Raw genomic sequence first — 17633 nt, 5'->3', positions numbered from 1 at the left:
CAAAACAAAACAAAACACGTTCTTTGTTCTTTAGCTCCTGGATTTTAATAGGATTTTCATTCCCCCTCCCCCTTGGGAAAAGACTCTGCTCTTAAGTGACCACTAGCTATTCTCATGACTAACGCAAGCATTCACTGTTAACCTGCATTTAGGGTTACCGAGAGCATGTGGTGCAAAGATGTTTCATCCGTTGCCAGAACAAATGACCGAGTGCCAAATCTCCAACAGCTTGCCTCCTGGATGAGGGTCACTGTGGGTCCATTGGTGCTGCCTGCCTCAGGAATTCCACAAATATTTACTGAGCACAAGGGGTGGCCACAACAGCCCGGGGGGCTCACTGTGCTGTCTCCCTCCCACTGTTTTTGCAGAAGCCAAGGGTTGCAGGCCCAGCACCGGCTTCATCCATGGGCGTCTAGCAGAGCAGAAAAGCTGGCGGCCACCATGACCCTGGTAACCGGTACCATGTGAACCCAGGACAGGGGAAGAGGGCAGCATGGGATGGGGCTGGGATGAAAGGGACCTAATGGTGACTAGTGTCGTCTGTCGTCAAGGTCACCTGAACTGCAAGATAGACAGACTCTAGCTGTACCAGACCAGCTAGGAAAAACCAAAAGCATTTTCTTTTTCTCTAAAGTAAATTCAATTGCTGTTATTCGTGCAAAGCAAAGGCAGAGGGCTGGTGGCATGCAGGTGGATGGGACTCTTCCAGAAGCTTGGAAAGAAGAAGCTGACTACACCTCAGGGTCCAGCGGGGTCATTGAGACTGAGAGTTTCTCACAATCAGAAAGACTGGGCACTGGCCTGCTCCCTCCTCGATGACCAGCACCACCACAACCAAGGCCTCTACTTCGTGGAGATAATCAAGTCACACCAGTATATTCTGGGCACCAAACCAGCTACAATATGTGAAGTTCACCAAAATGATATTTAATAGACTTCTTTGGATTTATATCTCTTCCACCTGTACCCCCCATCCCCCAGTATGAAATGATTAGCTTGGTCAGAGAACTCGGCATGAAATTCTAATACTGCAAATCAAACAAGAAAATAGTGAAGCCCAAGCGAAAAGCACAGGGCTCTAGCCCGGTTCCCATTGCTAGTACTTGACATCGTGTGTGTCCTTTACCTTCTGTGATGGAGGGAAGGCTGGCTGCAGCCTTCACCACCTCCCCATTCCCCCCCAAAACCTAGGAGTTGGGTGGGGAGAAGAACCTGTCAGCTCTCCTGCCCTGGGCGCTCTGGGGGGGTGGAAAGGCATATGGGCAAGGTGTTAAGAGCTTAGAGAGGCGAAACACTGTATCCTTTTTTTTCTTTGGCTGCACCGCAGGTCATGCAGGGTTTTAGTTCCCCGACCAGGGATAGAACCTGGGATAGGACCTGTGCATGCTGCAGTGGAAGCGCGGGGCCCTAACCACTAGACCACCAGGGAATTCCCAAAACACTGCATCCTTAACATTCCCGAATGTAAGTGTAGAGAGAGGCGCACTTTTTGCACCACTGATGCAGTTTGTTGTCCTGGAGCCAGCTTAGATATTGAAACCTTTTATAGTAGCAGAGGGGCCTTGGGCCTTTCACGCCCCAGGGAGAGCCTGGGTTTCCTCTCCTATAAAACCTCAGAGGGTTGGACTAGGTGATCTTGGAGGTTGACAATAATATTGGTTGGCTGACTGTTCAAGACAGGAACTATGCAAAGGTGATAACCAACAAACGCTTGGCTGGTTAATTATGGGATACGTTGGTTGAAGAGGGTCCTTATTTTCCGAGTAGAGCTCAGGGGCCACGTGCAATGTTTTCAGAGTTAAGATTCAAACACAGGACCATTCCTGGGCAGGGTGCTGGGATCAAGGTTCTTAAGTTACTTTGCAAGGTCATTTAAAAAATGTAGAAAGTTCCATAGAGAAAGAAACATATCTAGACTGAAGCAGCATCTTGTTCACCACTGTAGCATTTAGCAGGGTGCCTGTAGTAGGAGGTGGAACACTTCTTGTATGAATCAACAAAGTGTCCAACACTCAGAACACTTCTGACACTCCCCCCACCCCCGGAACGTATAGGCATAGCTGAATCCACAAAAACCTTTCAACTACTTACCTTAATGGCACTAGTATTTAATCCCTGGCCTTTTCTGCATCCCCTACCTACTCCCAACCTCACAAATCAAGTGTTGGGTTTAGAATCAGCTAGACCTGCCAGGGAAGCCGAGCTCTGCCCCTTCCTAGCTGTGTTCCTTCACCTCGCTGAGCCTCAGTTTCCTCATTTATTACATGCAAATAATCAGGCCTCTCTCAGGAGGAAAGGAACGGTCAGGCCGTCCGAGGGCAGGTGGGTGGAATATATAAATGAATCCACTAGTGCTGAGACTCCACCTGGCACAGTGCACACTTGCTTGTGGTCAATACCAGCCATTAGAGTTACTCCTGTGCTCAGCGTCATTGGTGCTTGGCAGTGATTAGGGCCTCATAAAATTTTAATTTCCTTTATGGCTGCTCGAGGCAGGACCAAACTGGAATGGTACTCTACAAAATGTAAGAAAGGTAAAAATGCTGCAAAAAATTAACTTGCACATTTGATGGTCTTTCGGATCCTCAGGACCCCTTCCCCACATACCACTGGGCAGGACAACTGGACACTGTCCTTAGAGCAAAAAGTGACGCTGGACTAAGTGGCAGGAAGTTTTATTCAGATCTGGGCTTTGCCACTGGTCCTCTTCACTCCCTGAGACTCAGCGAGGCCGAGAAGCAGCACAGTCCGTCAGCCCAGGATGTGGCTGGATACAGAGACATGTCCTACTCGACAGACATCCACGTGCTCCACCACGTTTTTCCAGGCTCCTTGCCATTAGGCTGGGTCATGTGAGCAGAAGTGACATGTTTAAAGAGTGTGTATGTGACCCTTTGATTTTGTTTTCCTCTTTAGCAGCCTGAAAGCCGATTCTTTGAAATGACGTGGCTAAAAAGTTTAGCCTGGGGACTTCCCTGGTGGAGCAGTGGATAAGACTCCGCGATCCCAGTGCAGGGGGCCCGGGTTCTATCCCTGGTCAGGGAACTAGATCCCGTATGCATGCCACAACTAAGAGTTCACATGCCACAACTAAGGAGCCCGCAAGACACAACTAAGACCCGGCGCAACCCAATAAATAAATAAATATTTAAAAAAAATTTAGCCTGCCTGGATCCTTAAGTCATAGCTACCTTGAAGAGCTCTTGTCCTTCAGTGAATTTCATGAAAGTAAAAAATAATCCTTGCTTGGTTAAGCCACTAGGATGTCAAGGTTTACTTGTCACTGCATCATAGCTTAGCCTAAGCTGACTACTCCTACATCTTATTCAGTGCCTGTTCCAGAGGGTTTATGCATGTTTGTCACAGAATAGCCAGTTATTCTCTATTCCACACACACACACACACACACACACACGATTGTAATCTCATAGTCAATTGGCCATCTCTCTTGTGACAAGTGTTTTTTTTCTTTCCGCCCCAGAGGAAAAGTATTTGGCGCCAAAACTGTAAGAGGACAAGTATCTTGAGAATAAGAAGCTGTATTAGTGCCAGGAAGCACCTTGTAAGGGAAAGAGAAAAGATGCCTTTGTTACTCATTCTAGCCATGCAACCTTTTACATCAAAATAGTAAACTCTGTATCCCACTCACTAAAGCACTTAACACAGAGTTTTAATAACCTTTAACTTACATGCCAGCTCTGCAATGTGGCAAGTACTGGGCTCTGATGTCACTTGGGCCTGCCTTTAAATCCAGTTAATTTCATAAAGCCTCAATTTCCTCATATGTAGAATGGGTATAAAAATTTCTACCAACTGGGGTTGTTGGGGGAATGAAATAAAATAAGACAAGGTAGAGAATACAGTATGCTTGGTTCAATGGTTGGCATGCATCAGGCACTCAATCAACGTGTGTCCTTCTTTCCTACCACCTTTAGAGTTTGGTCTCAAGTTCAGACTTGGCCAAAAATAAAAAAATAAAAAATTTACCATTAGAATTGGTAGAAAGATTCTGCAATGCCACCTGTGATATTGCTCTGGGTGCCACACAGGAAGGTGGACCCAGTGTTCCCGGAAGGAAACAGAGGCTACAGCCAAGTCAGAGGGAGGAAGTAGACCCAGGATGCACACAGAGGCCAGATGTCCAGACAAGGTAGTGGGGCTGAGCCAGGGAGGCAGGCAGATCAGCAGAATCTGGCCCAGAGGCCCCAACCCTGGGACAAAGGCAGCCTGGGACGGAAGCCTCCTTGCTGGCTTCCTGTGACGAAATGGTCCAGTGACTGTCCTTCCAGGCACTGGCAAGGACCAGCCACCAGGGGCAGCAGCGGGCAGCAGCTCCTATTTAACTACCTCGTGCTGACCCAGAACACAGGCTCCCAAACAGGCTCTGGAGAAAGAATCATTTACTCATTTGTAGAACCATCCAGTCACTCGAGAGAGACGCTCATTTTGAACCTACTCAGTGGGCCAGCCCTGGGAGGGTGCTGGGAACACGAAGACAAAGAGGACAGTCTCCCTTGGAGCGCAGGGGTGGTCCACAGCTTTTCACAGAGACAGATGTGCAAACAGATCAAAATCCGTGTGCTAAGATTCCTAAGCGGTTATTTCCATGGCATACTAGCCTCTCGGAGGGGAGAGCAGTATCTCTCTAGCAGGAATGAGTAGATTTTGCTAAGTTTGGAGGATGAGTCTTCCGGGGAGAAGGACCTACGTGTGGAAAAGGAAAGAAAAGGGAGAGAGGATGGCACATGTGGGGTTTAGGGGTCAGCCTTGAATGGCTGAAGTGTGGGACACATGGCAGAGCAGAGGAAGAGGTTATGGCAAAATACGTCTGGTAGGTAGAGGTCGGCTCTCAAAGAGCTGCCACGCCAGGCTCAGGAATCTGGACTTGATTCTGTGGGTTAGAAGTTACTAAGCAGCAGTCCTTGGAATGGACAGGAAAGCTAACTTAAAATTTTTTGATTTTGGGTGCTTTAGACTGGATATATGCTTTCTCCTTTGACCCACTCCCCACCACTCCCTAATGTCCTACACTTGACCCCTTTACTTGTTTCTGCTACATGCAAGGCCCCTAAAAGCATTTGGGTTTATGACTCCTGGGCATGATCAGATTTCGTATTTTAGAACCACACGTCAGTGGCGTGGGGGCAGGGAGAGAATGGTGACAGATGCCACGACATATATTCCTTCCGATAACTTCCACCATCCCCCTCTTATTGAAAAAAACAGATGCAAAAAAATCAACTCTGGAAGAGTTCCTGTTCACTTCTGGGTAGTGAGGCCCATCATGACTCCCTCTTCCTATTTCAACACACACAGATTCTCTTTTATTCGATTCTGTTTATCAATTAAACAATGATTTATTGAGCCACCACTCAGCCAGAGCTAGGGGTTCAGGTGGCAGGGGCTGAGGGGGTGTGTGTGTGGGTTAAAGTGTATAGCCCTCATGTCCCGCAAGTCTGAGGTCTTGTCATGGTGTCAGAACACACCTGAGGCCACCGGGGAGGCACACGGTGACCCTGCAGCACGGACTGCCCGTGCTCAGTGTGCCAGCAGGTGTGTGGCAAGCACGGTGCGTGCGCAGGGCTGGGGAGGGCACCAGCCGGGAGGTCTGAATGCCTTCGGTCCTGTGGTTCTGCCGGCAAGCCGCCTTCCCCTGAGGCAAGACCGCTGAGCTTCAGTTATTAAGAGAGGTGGGTCTGCTTTAAGCCACGTGCAGAATCTACGTGGCCTCTGACCAAGCCGAGCACCATTTCTATCATTTTTGTAACTGAAACGTCTTCTGTACCCAGACATCTTGAAATTGATTCCCCAAATCTCCTCCCAGGATCAGTCAGTGCGCCCCTCTCCAACCCTGAAAGACCAGCAGGCTGAGGTGTTTACAGCCCAGGCTGCCGACAGGGCCCCTTCACCCAGCTGGGGAAAACCAGGGGACTGTCAACTCAGCACAAAGGACCCAAGGCCATTCCTTCCCTGGCTCACCTTGACCCCCACCAGTATTATCCACTAGGTCTTTTCTCAGTCTGGGAGCACAGGAATTGCACTCTGGCTTTGGAGGTAACAGAGCCAGACCTGGAGTGTCTACAGCCCGACCGGGGACACCCGTGAGTTGAAGGAGAGCTAGTGTTGGGCTCTGTGGACGGACCCACCATTCCCAGGACAGGCTTAGCAGGTCTGAGGAGGGCGCAGATGGCCAGTTTCCTTCATCTCTGGCCACTGCTTGGTCACTGGGTGACGGCTCTTCTGTGGGGTGGGGATGAGGCTCCCAGTCACAGATCCAAAGCATCAGGACATCCCTCAAACTCCCGTGACTCAGAGGCAGCCTCCTGACACACAGGTCCGAGACTAGTGCCAGTCAGCACTTCTGAGGCACTGCCTGGGTGTCGGGCGCTGTGCTAAGTTCCTCACAGGTATTCAGGTTCCCCTGAAATCTGCACAGCAGCCCTGTGAGCAGGGATTCTGCCTCTGCAGGTCCAGCTAGGCTCGCTGTGTGTGGTTGCAAATGCACAAATTCTCCAGCCAGACTGAGGGCCCCTCCGGGGAAGGGGTGGTGTCTTGATTTTCTGTCCCCACCCTCACTCCCATCCCCCCAACACGGAGCACAGTGCCCTACACACAAGGAGCAGGGTGGCTGCAGGGCCAGGGCAAGGGTGAGGTAAGGGGCAAACTAGGCACCCAGGATGTGAAATTTGAGGAGGCGTTTTTACTCTCTCTCAGGTGCCAAGCCTGCACTTGCTGACCTTGAGAGCAAACACTGTCTTAGGTTTCACACACTGGGTGCCTCACTTGCTAACCGGTCCTGGACCCGGGTAGGGAGCTGGTCAAACTGGTGTGTGTGTGTGTGAAGCCTGCTCCTCTGCTCTCTAACCCTGTGATTGACCTTCCCCCTTCAGTGCCTCAGTTTCCTCACCTGGAAAATGGACCTTATGACAATGCCAAGGGTTGGCGAAGATATGGAGGAATCAGAATCCCCATACGCTGCTGGCGGGATGTAAAATGGAAACAGCCAGGAGAACAGTTTGGAAGTTTCTCAAAAAGTTAAACACAAAACCCAGCAATTCCACTCCTAGAAATCTCCCTAAGAGATGAAAACACACGTCCACACAGAGACTGCACACGAATGTTCACAGCAGCATTATTACAATGGCTAAGACGTAGAAACAACCCAATTGCCCATCAGCAGGTCAATGGATAAACAAAACAGCCCATGACACCACTGTGGTATGATATGAATTGTGTCCTGCCCAAATTCTTTTGTTGAAGCCCTAACCCCAGAATGTGACTGTATCTGGAGTCAAGGCCTTTAAGGAGGTGATTAAGCGAAAACGAAGCTGTTAGGGTGGACCCTAGTCCAATCCGACGGGTATCCTTACAAGAAGAGGAAACTGAACACAAAAAGAGACACCAGGGAGGCACGTACACAGAGAAAACACCATGTGAGGACACAGTAAGAGGGTGGCCTTCTCCAAGTCAAGGAGAGAGAACTCAACAGCAATCAAACCTGCAGACATGTTGAATCTGGACTTCCAGCCTCCAGAACTGTGAGATGTCTGTTCTTTAAGCCCCCCAGTCTGTGGTATTTGGCGCCGGCAGCCCCAGCACACTAATACATGTGGTCTAGCCATACGATGGAATATTACTTAGCCATGAAACAATGAAGTACTGACGCACGCTATAACATGGATGAACATCAAAAACATGCCAAGTGAAAGGAGCACATGAAAGACCCCGCGTTATACAATCCCTTCCATAGGAAACATCAGTAAAGGCGAATATATAAAGACAGAAAGTCTAATCCGTTGTCGCCGAGGGCTGTGGGAGAGAGGGTGGGAGATGGGGATGGAGAGTGACTGTCAACGGGCACAGGACCTCTTTCTGGGGTGATGGAAATGTTCTGAAATTAGACTGTGGTGATGAATGCATACCTCTGTAAATACACAGAAAGTTAACTGTACACTTTAAATGGGTGCATTTGAAGGTATGTAAGTTGCTTCTCAAGCTATTTTTTTAAATTGTGACTAATGCTAATATCTATGCTACAGAGATGCACAGGGCCTGGCACTTGGGACTTCTTATTATACTCAAATAAGTATCTGTTGCTCAACTGAAAGTTGCCTAAAGTGCCTCATAGTTCCTTTAGTTTTATGGAGACCTTTGGGAAACTAAACTGGGCTGCCACCTGTGATTCTGTGTCCCTAAGTGACCTGTCCCGGCCCACACAGGACTCCCCAATCAGCGACTTCTAGCTGAGGCATGCCTGCCTGATGTGGCTAAAACTGATCCGGTCCGGGATTGCACAGACCTGTGCTGGAGTTCCGGCTCTGCCCTTCCCACTATCTGCTTGGCAGGATTGCCACACAAATGACCTGGGCTATGGTGTTAAGGGTGTGTGGGGCCTACACACAGTTGACATTCAATACCTTGGGAAAACCCCCCACGCGTAAGAAGGCCCTTTGTCAGGCCCTGAATGCACACCCATCCTTGTGTCATCCTCAGTGCCGGCTGGTGACTCCGCCCTCTGCGCTAATCAGTGGGGGAGGGGCCCCAGCCCTCTCCCTGGAGCTGCAGGTGCAGAGGGTGGGAGAGGCTGCCTGCGGCCCTGCCTTAGGAGCATCAGGTGTGGTGTAGGATTGCCTGACTTGCAGAGACCTTGGACAGAGGGCTTCCCCACTCTGTGCTTCTTCATCTGTGAAATTGGGATAACAGAGTCCTCATAGCTCCTAGAAGCGCTGTGAGCTAACCCACAAAAGGCACTCAGCTTTGCGCCTGTGATGTCAGAAAGCTAAGCGCCAAATGACCGTGAACTTCCTGAGAGCAGGGACGTTCTTTTCTTCCTCTGGTAGGTGCTCAGTGAGTGTGTGCTGATTGGACAGAAAAACAGAAGGGGGGAGGGAAGGTACTGTGATGGGGCTGGCTGGTCAGGGGAGTCCGAAGGAGACGGAGGGCCTTGAGTTAGATTGTACAGAAGAGGGAAAGCCATACACTGCCATACGATCCTGTAACCTGAGGCCAATTCCCTTATTGCTCTGAGCCTCAGTTCCCCTAAGCTTGATGAGGCGATCCCTCAACTTTCTTCCTGCTAGAACACTCCTTGAGCCTATTAATGCACCATTAATAATCAATTAATAATTATTATAATTAATAATAATTGATAATAATGCTATTATTCTCATCCCCCCATCGTCCCCCTCCGGGGATGCCAGAGGACATTAGACTTTCTACCTGGAGACCCATAAATCCCATTTCTAAAAGTGCCGGAGTCAGGCCATGTCCCATTTCAGTGTCGACTCCTGCCCTCTGTCTTCGGAGGGTCTACCATTAACCCACCAGTGATCCAGACCGTTTCTACTCTTCGGCTCCGTGGGCCCAGGAACCTTTGCTCTTGGAAACAATGTGAAGTCTTCCAGCTCTCCTGAGCTGTGTGGCTCTGGTAGAAATTCACTGCCTGCTCAGAATCAATTAAATTCCAGGCCGTTCTACAGGATAACGCGATCTTGGCACTCCGTTAGGGCAGGTTAGGTGAGGCCGTGTTCCTCTCCGCTCCTGCCTGGAGCCACCAGCATCCCTTCCCCTCGATTTCTTGGCTGGCGGGGGGGGGGGGGGGGGGGGCAGTCTCTTCTTCCAGCTTCTAGCTGTGAGTCCATATCTCCCCTCCTCCAGCCTCTGTCATTCTGGCCTTTCCTTACCCCCTCTGGGCCACCACCCACCCTAAACACCTTGGCCGTGACATCCAGCTCTGACCAGGCTGGGTACAAGTCCCTTAAAGGTGCTGTTTCCAAAAAGACAAGAGTGCAATGCAAAGCAAAATAGTTTCTAAAAGTCCTCCTGCACAGGCCAGGGAGGTTCCGTGGGGGCTCCGGGTACACACAGGGGCTAAGGGAGCCTGAGATGGCTTTTTCGTTCGAGCAGTTCGGCCCGGTCTCATTATTTTGAAAACAGCGGGAAAAGTAATGCCAGCTGAAAGGAGTTTTCTGTGTGCTATTTAACTAAATGGCCCTGCAGCTGGAGAGAAGCACGGGCAGACGTGTAATGATTCAAGGGCTCCCAGTTAACAATGATCCTCTTTTATCGTATAAAGACAGCGACGCAGCCATTCTCCTCCCTCCCAATGCCGGCTCTCTCTACCTGCTTCCCCCACTGGCTGGCATGGCTGTTCAGCGTCCGGAAAGTAGCACCCGGCTTCTCCTCCCACCGTCTCCAACTCTGCAGCTTTCAGCCCACTGGGATTCCTTTTCTCGCTGGAGCCAGGGAGGAGAGGGTGGAGAGGGTGCCGTGCTCCCTAGAGAATGTTCTGGTAGAGACACTGATAGAGGCTGTCTTGGGGGTGGGGTGTGGGGGCTAAGGATAACAGGCACAGATCTGTTTTGACTAAAGGCACGAACACACGCACGCAAGCCTGTGTGCACTCACCCCTACACTCCTTTAGCAGAAAAGCTGTCAGACTGTCCAGAAGCTCATTCTAAAAGTGTCCCTTCTCCCGCCATTATTCTTCCAGGCTGGGGTGGAGCTGGCCTCCAGAACACTTCAGAAAGACCTGGCGATGACCAAGGGCGTCGGCTTTAGAATCAGACTGATGTGAGTGCGAATCTTGGCGACCTTCTCTCTGTGACCTTGAGCAAACATCTGGGCGCTCTGAGCTGTGGCCTCCTGTCTTTAACAAGGGGCCCCGCCACGGCTCTCAATGTGTTCCTCAGGGTCACACTGAAGGACGCAGTGGAGAGAGAGCATTCAGCAGGGCGCCTGGCACAAGGTAGGTGCCCAGTTGTTGGAGGTTGTTGCTGCCCCGAGGATGGCGGCACTGTGTTTGTGGTGTGTCTGGGTGTGCAGGGAGATCTGTATTCATTCCACCTCATCAGCCAGAGTGGACAAGGCTGGGGTCTGTGGCAGGGCGGAGATGGCAGTCGAGGGGGGACACAAATGTCAGCCCTGCTGAGGAGTGTTTTCCTTGAGGCTTTCTGCGACACTGATTTAAACCGTCACGTTGGCCCAGCCCATGCGTGCGCGCATGCGGCCTCCTCCGTGTAGATTCTGGTCCTTCCTTGGTTTTCTGCAGATGTTTTGGAGCCCAGAAGCTGCAGCTGCAGGCATCCAACCAGCCCAGAAGATCTCATTCATCTTTTTCTCTCTACCCTTCCTGACAGCAGGCTCCTTCTTTCTCCCACAGAGTCTGTTCTGGGCCCCCGACAGGGAGGATTCCCTCCCAGAGAAAGAGCTAATTCAGTTCGGCCACCCTCCAATGCCCCAGAGACACAGGAATCCACTCCCTGCCTGGGGCTTGACGGCAAATGGTTCGCAGGATTGGGCTGGTTTCCCCCTGCCTGGTGAACCCAGAGTGGCTTTAAACCCAGGACAGTAAACCCAGCACACGCTTCCCATTTTTCCATCCCAAGCAAGCCTGTGCACCCCTAAAATATACTCTGAACCTCTTAGAACCGAAGTCAGTGAATGCCTGGGTCACACTCCTTAAGATCGATCCCCCATGAATCAAGAGCACAAGCGTTTCATTCACTGCAGGTTTTATGTGGTAAATACTGTTGCAGTGAAACATTGTGTAATACGATTTAATCTCTACTAAGTGTTTCTAGCACTAGGGGACCGGAGCTGGGCAGAAAGAGGAAGAAAGTGTGCAGAACTGTGGCTCTTAACACGTAAATTGTTCACCAGGGGGTAAGGAGAGGTGTCAGCAAGAAAACCGACTCTGGTCTTTTTTTTGACTCCATTTTAAAGTTTGGGTGGAACGTGATGGACCGTTGCCAAGACTGTTTATCTCCTTGGGGGCTTGTTACATGTGCGTATGTGTCACACACACACACACACACACACACACACACCATTGCCAATCAATCCCTCTTAAGTGCATGACTTCAAGCACAGGAAGAGGAAACAGATTGGGGGTGGATGCTCTTAAAATCCCAACCTGTTCGATGTAGGGTAGGGGCGAGGAATCCAGAGGACTTTCTTTTTTTCAACTACAAATGAAACTACCTTGTCAATGCCAAAAACAATGCCCACTTTATTGTCTACCACAGGGGTATGTGAGCAGCTAAGCATCCTTTCAGAACTGCGCTGTCTGGATTTGACCATGACACAGCACATTACAGTACCTGAAGACTGCACCAGGGTCCCCCTGTGATATTCAGGAAGAGATTTCCATGTCAGTAGTTGCTCAGACTTGCCACAAATGAGCATATATGTGTATGGAGGAGGGGGGGTAGGGAGGAGAATTGCAATGAGATGGGGACAGTTGGGGTCTCGAAATCACGATAAGAATCCATGCATGTTAATTACCTCAAGGAGAGAAGAAAGTCACATCCTAGAGGTGGCGGCAGTGATTATGATGGCAGAGGAGATGATGGTGATAACAGGTAACGTTCACTGCGAATAATCCGCGTGTTAGGCGCTGTGCTAAGCTCTTTTATAAATCTCTTCTTAAGCTTCACAACAACCCAGAAGGCAGCTGCTGGAAGAATCTCCATTTTAGAGATGAGGAAACTGAGGTTTAAAGAGGTATGTAATAGCCTCAAATCATAAAGCTATTACTTGAGCAGAGAATCAGGGGTGTTGGTCCTTGCTGGAGGAATCCAGCGTGGGGAACCTGACCGGAGGCCCTCTGATAGCATCCCCTCCTTTAAAAGCAAAACTGAAGGGTCAGGACCAAAATTATTCTGCTGATGAGTGGTGGAGTTGCAGGTGGGGCCTGGGGAGTCCGAGGGTCAGGAAAAAAGCAAGCGTCACGTCTGGGGAGTAAACTGGTACCCTTCCCAGTGTATCCAGTTCCACTCACTGAGTTACTGCACAAGGAGAGCTAGTTACTTCCTGGTGACAGCCGACTGACATCAGGTTAATTTTGGATTCCTATTGGCAGGACCTAAAAGAAAATCTCTCTCACTTTCTTAGTGTGCTGTCTTCTTTTTGCCCCAAGGCAGAACTGGTCCCCTGGTCTGAAACTTTCCAGAACTCATTTTAGTTCAAATAAGAACCAAGCTGATTCATCTCCGTAAGGCACACGGCTGTCAGTCTTACCTTCCAAACATCTGACGCTCCCTCCTCAGAAGCCTGCCATGGCTCCCCAGTACCTACAGATTAACAGCCAACCTCCTCTACGTCCATCCCCAAGTGTGGCGTCATCTCTTTGCACAACCTTCCCTGCATCCCCCTCTCCATCTCCCCAGAATACACACAGCTCTCAGGACGCGGTTTTAACTTCATCAGGAGTAACCTCCTCTTCTCATCTGAGGCCACTAACGCCTTATCTGCCAACTCAACAACCGTTTCTCCATTCACCCCTTCTGCCTTACATGCTGAACCCCAGTTTGCTCGTGGCAGTGATGTGCCTAACTAAAAACACGGCATTGCCCCGTCCTGGTAGGGTTGGGTGGCCATGTGGCACAGTTCTGGTTGAGCTAAGGGCAGAAGTTCCTGAGAGGGGTGTCCCTCTCCAAATGGAACAGTAAAGCCACACTAGGTAAATGCTCTTCGTGCCTCACTCATCCTACTTCCCCTTTCCTGGTGTGCAGGTGTGAGGCCTGGAGATGCAGTGGCCACCTTCCTACCACGAGGTGACAGACCTGGGGCCAAAGGCCTATACTCTACGGGTGGCAGAGTAGAAAGACAGAGCCTGGGTCCCCAGTGGTACAGCTGAGGCATGGTCCCACCCACTTTCTTGTTGTCTGACACAAATAAGCCCCCATCTGGTTAAGTCACCGGTGGGCAGGATTTCTGTTGCTAACAGGTGAGTTCAATGATACCCAACACACGGCCAGACATTGTTCTTCCTCAGTCATGGGTCAGTTCTGATGCTACCCCCTCTGGGAAATCCTCCATGGGTCCCTCAGAACACAAGAACTGCACCCTTCATTGTACTTCCACACTAGTTACTTTTCTCAATTCTAGTACCTATTTAATCCTGCTTTATTTGGCCTGCTGGCTGCTCAAATTCCTAGCGGGTAAGGGGTCTTGGTCTCACTGACGTCTCCATAGTGTCTGGAGCAGTGCTTTGCATCGAGGTTAGATAGATGTTCTATCTCAGCAGCACCTCTAGAACGTCTGGAGCAGTGCATTGTCTGCAAACGTGGAGTGTGCGTGTTCTGGGGTCTGGCATCTGCTCGCTAGCTGTTTGGTCTTGGGCAAGTTAGAGGACCTCTCCGTGCCCGTTTCCTCATCTATAAAAAGGAGAGGATGACAGTACTTTACCCCGCAGGGTTGTCACGAAGACAAAATAGTTTAATCCTAAGCACTTAGAATGGTCTCTGGCATATAAAATTGCTTCATGACTCTAGGCTTTTATTAGTGTGATGAATATTACAGTTGCGGAATGAACAAATAAATCAACACACAGCTGCTAAATGAATGAATTAAGAGATGAAAACTAGGAAAATTCCTGAGTTTGGACCACTGGGCCATGGTCACTGTTCCCTCTTTTCTGCCTTCGCTTTTCATTCTAACTACAACTTCCCATATCTGGGGAGCTGCTATACTGGAGTGTTGGAAGGCTTGGCTTCAAACATGGGATTTGATTTTTGCCATGCGGCTTTGGGTCAGTTTGTTTCACCTCTCTGAGCTTAAGTTTCTTCCCCACTAAGCTTGGGATAATAATAGTATTTATCTCATAGGGTTACGGTGAGAATTAAATGATAAAGCATTATGCCCGGCATACTGAAACAGTGTCAGCCATTGTCATCAAACACCGTCATTATTGTTTTTGTCAAATGCATGGCATCCCACTGAATCAATGGTCCTGGTGTGGATGGGACGCTTGGGGTGGGGTCACCTTTTGGCATGTCAAGGTACACTGCATTTACATTGGGAGAATACTTTTCTTGAGTGCCAACGAACATTTGTGGCATTTTGATTTTTTCCCTTTAAACGGGGATTAGCTAATATATCCGATTTACCCCAGAACGTTGGCCTCCAAATTTTCCCCTTAAAAGCTGTTAACTTCAAGTGGATCCTTAGTTGACACCAAACCTGGCCGCAAGGTACGCGTGCACATGAGAACAATCGCAAAGCAGAGTGTTTAAACGGCAATGATATTCCCACAGATCGCGGATCCAGTCATTGTCGGTGATGCATTTCAATCTTACTTGTAGATTTCCCGCCTTTGGCCTTAAAAGAAGATGTGTATACAGCTTGATATAACTTTCCCTTTAAACTGAAACCGTTATGTTAGCCCCATTCAAGCACTTGGCGGCTCCATTAATCTATTTTTACCATTAAACGTGCCATTTTACAAGATATTTATTCCACTTGGTTGTCATCCAAATGCTTTTTGACATCACTGCCCCGGGACTCAAGTTCTTTAACTGCCCTCATAAATAGAAAATCCCCTTTTGACGGAAATCTTGAAGAGCTCTCTGAACCTCACTCTCTCACTTCAACAGGCATTAATTTCTGCTCTACATAAAGGAGAGTGTGTGTGTGAGTGTGTGTGTGTGTGTGTGTGTGTATGTGTGTGTTTTAAGAGGGTAACTGTGGGAGGTCTGAGCGACCCAAGGGATGAAGGGGAGGGATGCCCGCTCCCCAAATCCTGCCCAGCTGGGCCTGCCTCAGACTTGGGGAGCTGCTAACTTAGAGGCAGAAGGCGATCATCAGGGAGCAGGTAGGACAGAACTCTAGGGCCCGAAGAGACTTGGAGATCCCTGGGGCCCAAGCTGGGCAGCGACACTTTCAAAGGGGAGGGGTCCAGGGAAAGTCATTATTTCCTCACCTTCCTCCTCCCTCACCTCCCAGACAAACAAAAGGCCATCGCGGCAATAGCTGAAGGCAGAGACCCCACTGGCTTTGAAGCCGATCCATCAGGTGGAAGCCTGAGCAAATCACAACTTGGCTTCCCCGGCAAGTTTTCTCCGCAGCCTAACACACCACCCTCCTCCTCCCGGTCGTGCGCCGCCGCCTCCCGAGCTCCGCACAGCGACGAGGCCGAGGGGACGGTGCTGTGATGCTCACTGGTTTCCAACTTTCCGCTCCTTTTCCAGCCTCCTGCAAAGCGGCTGGGAAAGGGGCAAGTTTGCAAAGGCGAAGATACCAAGTCCTGGGGACGCCACAAAGGAGCCGCAACACCAACAAAGATGAACCTCTCGTGGGGCAGACGAAAAGCGCCAGCTGCCGTTCCGGGGGGCGATCGTGGTCTTGGGCGGGCTGCGGGCGCGGGCCCGGGGGTCCCCAGGGTCCCCCGCCGCCCCTCCCCACGCGGGTTTCCCGGCACCTGAGCGGGGCGTGGGGACAGCGACGCACTCCGGCCCGGCCCCCGGCAGGTAGCTCGGGCGGCCGCCCGCCCGCGCCGCGCGCCTGCTGCCTGCAGCCACCAGGAGCGCGGAGAGGAGAGGCAGCCTCAACCCACGGCGTCATGCTTCCTGCCACCACATTACGGCGAATCGTCACCGGGAGAGGGGAGAAGAGGGGAGAGCGGGGGAGGGAGGGGAGCACACACACGCAGCCCCCCGCCTGCCAAACCCCGCGGAGCCGGGGCCACGTCCCGGTGGAGTCCCCGCGGGACCGGCCCCGTTCGCACAAAGCGCCGCAGTTTGGCCAAGAAGGGAGGGAGCCGGCCACGAAATAAATAAATAAAAACAGAGTCGGGTCTACGTAACGCCCTGTCGAAAGCGGACGCCATATTTTTTTGTGGCTTATGTCGACATAGGGAAACGTAGACATGTTTTTCCTCCTCCTCCTCCTTCTCGGTCTGCCTCCCATTGATCCAAACTTGTAATCAAAACTCTTTAAAAAAAATCTCCCCCACCTCTGGATCCTCTGATCTCCTCCTACCCGCAAAAAGAGCCTGCACCCTCCCTCCCGCCCCCCCCCTTCCAATCGCAAACCCGGCCAAGTCCCATTAACAACACATTTTCGGGAGCCGCGGCGGCGGCTGCGGCAGCGGTGGGAAAGTTGGGCTGGAGTGGCCGGTGCCCGGCGTGCGGGGCTTGGGGCCGGCGGCGCCGGGCGGGGGGTGCTCCGCGCCGGGGCGAAGTTTCTTACCTGCGCCGGGGCTGGGAACGCGGAGACCCGGGCTGGGAACGCGGAGACGCTGCACGGGCGTTCCAAAATGGAACTCTGCTGGCTCCCCCCACCTACTCCCCACTCCCCACCGGGCGCCCGGCTCGGGCTCCGTGGGAAAGAGGGGGAAAGCCAGCCTGCCAGACAGACAGACAGAAGAAGCCCCCGTTCGGAGAACAGTGGCCAAAATTTTTAGAAAGAAAGAAAAAAAAAAAAAAAAAAGAAGGGAAAAAAAAAGGGGAAAAAAATGTCTCGATCAGTGGGGAATCTACGCCAAAACCCACATGATCTGTAACGTCAGCATGCGTATTTGCATACGATACCACCACCCGAGCTGCCACCCGGGCTCGGGTTCCGCAGAAAGTTACAAAGTGAAATTCAGCCCCCTCCGGAGACGCCGGCGAAATGTCATTTTCAGGCGGGAGCCGGGGGGGAAGCTAGCCCTAAAGACGCTGGTTACTAGCCAAGGTTGGGGGGAGGGCAGTAAATTAACTTAAAAGTCTGAGCCCAGTAACGGACTCGTTGGAATTTCTGCGAGGGGCGGAGGGGGAGGCGCGAGCGAGATCATTGAATATTAAGCAGGACCCGGCGCGGCGGCCGCGGCCGAACCCTCCCGCTGCAATACCCATTTTCTTTATGAAAAG

General features: G+C 51.0%; 1 protein-coding gene across 3 annotated transcripts in view; it reads right to left on the bottom strand.

The window, feature by feature from the left end:
* Positions 1–17359, bottom strand: part of ZHX2 (zinc fingers and homeoboxes 2) — a 172037-nt gene extending 154678 nt beyond the window's left edge. For all 3 annotated transcript variants that reach the window (XR_009516643.1, XM_059995135.1, XM_059995137.1), the window contains exon 1: positions 16972–17359. The gene's annotated coding sequence lies outside the window, so the exon portion shown is untranslated. The remainder of the gene's footprint in view (positions 1–16971) is intronic.
* Between the last annotated feature and the right edge of the window lie 274 nt (positions 17360–17633).

This window comes from Delphinus delphis, chromosome 17, assembly GCF_949987515.2.
Source record: "Delphinus delphis chromosome 17, mDelDel1.2, whole genome shotgun sequence".
In the NCBI taxonomy this organism is placed as follows: Eukaryota; Metazoa; Chordata; class Mammalia; order Artiodactyla; family Delphinidae; genus Delphinus; species Delphinus delphis.
This window is presented reverse-complemented; position numbering and strand designations above follow the sequence as displayed.